Source organism: Rhincodon typus, chromosome 4, assembly GCF_021869965.1.
Source record: "Rhincodon typus isolate 14 chromosome 4, sRhiTyp1.1, whole genome shotgun sequence".
In the NCBI taxonomy this organism is placed as follows: Eukaryota; Metazoa; Chordata; class Chondrichthyes; order Orectolobiformes; family Rhincodontidae; genus Rhincodon; species Rhincodon typus.
This window is the reverse complement of record NC_063335.1, coordinates 1,624,880-1,629,037: the sequence shown is the minus strand read 5'-3', so window position 1 is coordinate 1,629,037 and position 4,158 is coordinate 1,624,880.

Below are 4,158 nucleotides of genomic sequence, written 5' to 3'. Positions count from 1 at the left end.
GCTTACAGGACAATTCCTGGATCTTTTCATTGCTCTATAACCTGAACAGTGAGTGCTGAAAGCTAGATAGTTTGGACTGGTAAGGACAGTTTGGACTGTATGCACTGTGCTTGAAGGGTTGAGTAAGATAAAGTATTTGGTAAATCAGAAACAAAAACAGAATTTGCTGGAGCTTTTACAGAAACTTCTGCTTTAGCAAAGTATTTGGTGTTTGTGTAGACCCTCTGATGCCCTACAACACCTTCGCATATCCCTGATTAAGCCTCTCAATGTGTTTGGAGCCTTCCAGAATAAGTTTTTTCCATTTGGGTCGGTCACAAGCCAGGAGCTCCCATGAGTTTCTGGGAATGTCTGCCTTCAAAACATCTTGAGGAGGAATACTGTGGATGCCATCTAAAGCAACTAAATATCATAAGGGTAGTTCTTTTCCCTTCCAAATTTAGAAAGCTATTAGCATGTTCAGAAATTAATTCACTTTAACAGTAGTATAAAATAATAATCTCTCATTGATAGTGTATGCTGCATGGGAATGGAGGATTCGAGATAGAAAAATAGGCTGGAAAGGCTGGGACTTCTTTCATTGAAGCGTAGGAGGTTGAGGGATGACCTTATTGAAATTTATAAAATCATTAATAAATAAGGTGAATGACAAGTGTCTTTTCCCCAGGATGGTAGAGTTCAAAACTAGAAGGCATGAGGGGCAACTTTTTTACACGTGTGTGGAATGAACTGCCAGAGAAAGTGGTGGATGCAGATACAATTACAACATTTAAAAGATATTTGGAGAAATTCATGAATGGGAAATGTTTGGAGGAGTATGGACCAAGTGCAGGCAGGTGGGACTAGTTTAGTTTGGGAACATGGTCGGCGTGGACTGGTTGGACCAAAGGGTCTGTTTCTATGTTGTACAAGTCTATGTCTATGACCATATGTTGTATATGTACTTTACCTGTAAGTGTGTTCATCTTTAAGGACTCCACGTGCTTTGCATATATAACATTACAAATCTTGGCAGTTAGTCTGCTATGGGTTTGTCAGTTGCACATAGAAATCATTTGGTTTGTTTTAATATCTGTTTTAGAGCTTATGATATGTTTTATTGTTTTAAAGAAACTAACATTGATGGGTGATTGATTATTATTCCTTTATTATTAACATGGCATGGTAAACAGCATGGTAAATAAATAAATAAATATACATGCTAAACATTCTGCTGATGACGTGTATCATGCTTGAACAGTCAGCAAGCAAGTTAATCTACAGATGAAACACATTGTCAACAGTTTTCAATTATGTTAGATTACATGAAACAATCCTCAATGTCTTTATTCATTTCAGTGTTGGAGAGTGTTGAAAACACAGCTTTCTGGAAAGTTGACAAATTTCAGTTTAACTCATTTGAGAACGGCAACCAAACAGAACTTGTGCTGGATTGATATCAAGGGAAGGTCAAAGGCATATTGTCACAAAATACCTTAGTTTAAATTGGGACACAACAGACCTCTTAACGGACTTTAAAAATGTTTGAACAGTGTTCAGAACTATGGTTTTGTGTGTATCGAATGCAGGAAAGTAAGCTATGAAGATTTGTTTAGCAATTGGAAATGAAGGTCAATGTAGACTGAACACATTAGGTTTAACAGCTGAGATATGGACCACATTAAAAGACCAATTCAAAGTCAGGTTATACTTCCTTATTCAATGACTATGATTTATATTATTTAGGCAGAAACCTGCACAATCCATAAACCACTTTGTGTACAGATGCAGAGAAAATAGCCCATGATGTGATTTTTCACATGGGGAGCTAGGAAATAGAGTTGTTAACTTAACAACTGTGTCCATCTCCATGGAAGCTTCCCAGAACGATTTGCTGGACAATTCGAAGACTTGTAACGTCGGAGAGCTACTGAGGAACGGACATAAATATGAAGCAATTCTCGCAGGTCACAGAGCTCCTGGGTCCTAAATGCAAACAATCACCAGAACACCTAAACATAGCAAGACAAAGAAATGACAGGGTTTTGATCAATTTTGCAAGGCATATGGCAGTAAAGGAAATTGGCAGAGGCTGTGCACAAGAGCAAAGGCCATTGTGGCTACAAAGAGGTATGTAGATTACACACAAAGAGGAGATTAAGGGATTTTTGCCATTTCCTTTGCAATTTCCATCTCATTTCCTTCAATATTTTTGGATGGATTTTATCCAGTCCTGGTGCTTTACCAAATTTAAGTACGACAGCCTATCCAATACCTTCTCTTATCCATTTTAAAACTTTCTACTGACTGACCGCCCTCCTCACAATGGCCTTGGAAGCACCTCCTTCATTAGTAAACAGATGCAAAATATAATTTAACATATTAGCCATGCCCCCTGCTTTCATGTGCAAATCCCCTTTTTGGTTCCAAATTGGTCTCACTCTCCCTTTCCACCCTTTTACTTCTCAGTGCAACACTCCTTCATTACTGCACTGGGAACGTCACTCCGGCTTTTGTGGTGAAGCAGGACCTGAACCTACAAACACGGACTCAGCCATGTGTGTTACTTACTGAACCACAGCATCATAAGGCAGACTGATATGTAACAGGAGTCTTTGCTGATGTGGATGCATGATGACCTTTTGTTACAAAATGCCTTCTTCATGACTCTAGAGATAGATAGGTGAGGGTGCATGGTTTGAACCCCTTCATCTGCCAGGATATCCTGCAGAGTGCGTTCAGGTTTGAGGACTTCATTTCCCTGCAGCAGAAGGTGAGTGTGTTTAGCCAATCCCATTAGTAAATAGGCAGAGTGCTCAGGGTGATAACTGAATTAAGAGGTTGCCTGACAGGGTAATGAAGAAATGGACCTTTTTACATGGAATCTTGATAAATGGTTGATCCAGGTGTTTTCAATAATCACAATAAGCACAAGAGTAAAAAGTATTTTAGGTTGAAGTATAATACATTATTAAACCATTAAATGCTGCCTATAGAGGCACACTGCACACAGTGCTATCAATAATCTTCTGTCCAAGTCTAGACTCATGGAATTACTCAAACCCTTATTCTATTTAATAAAAATCAAAACAAGACGCATAAAAAATCTCATTACAATTTAACAGGGTTACTGCAGCCCATGAGAACCACAAGTTTAATTTTCATAAGAGCATCCATTCTTCAATTATGTCAACAATGGAATATAAATGGCAAATTTAATGCTAACAATATCTCCCAGTGCACATTGACAGGTAAAACCCACTTTGCAGAGTAAATGTGAGGTGCGTCATTCATGGGAAAGCTGGAGCAGCAAACTCACCGGCAGCTTTTCGTTGAAGCTATCAGGATTTAGCCACTAATATAAAATGGTCTGAAGACAGGATCACTGGACCTGAAACGTTAACTCTGTTTCTCGCTTCACAGACCTGTCAAGTTTCTCCAGCAATTTATGTTTTTGTTCCAGGATTTAGACATGCTTGTTTAATTATCTGATAAACTTTTGTTTCCTATTTAATTTTTTTGGATAACACTGCCCTTTGGGGAATGTTATATTTCTTAAACATGACAGAGGTTACTTTGCCAGTTCATTGTTGAGTGTAGTTCTTGTTAATCGATTAAACTAATAATATTAATCCAACGTTTACAAAACATCACCCAGTGTGAAACACATTAGATGCATTTTAGTGGGTGAATGCAGAAGATAGAAAGGAGATCATGTTATATGAAAGAGATGAGAAAAAGCAGGGAAAGAGGAAGCTTATGTAGATCTCGAGCAAAAAAATGTTGGGCTGAATGGCCTGTTTATGTGATGTAAAATCTATAATAACAGAAATGGGACATTGGTGAGGCCTCTTCTGGAGTACTGTAACCAGTTCTGGTTGCCATGTTATGGGAAGAATATTATTAAGCTAAAGCAGGTTCAGAAAAGATTTACCAGGAATGGAGAGTTTGAGTTTTAAGGACAGGTTGGATCGGCTGGGACATTTTTTCACTGGAGCGTAGGAGGTTGAGGTTATAAACCTTATAGAGGTTTATAAAATCGTGAAAAGTAGAGATAAGGTGAATGGCAAATGTCTTTTCCCTAGGTTTGGGGGCATATTTTTAAGATGAGAGGGGAAAGATCTAAAAAAGACATGAGGGACAACTTTTTATACAGAGAGTGGTTAGTATGTGGAATGA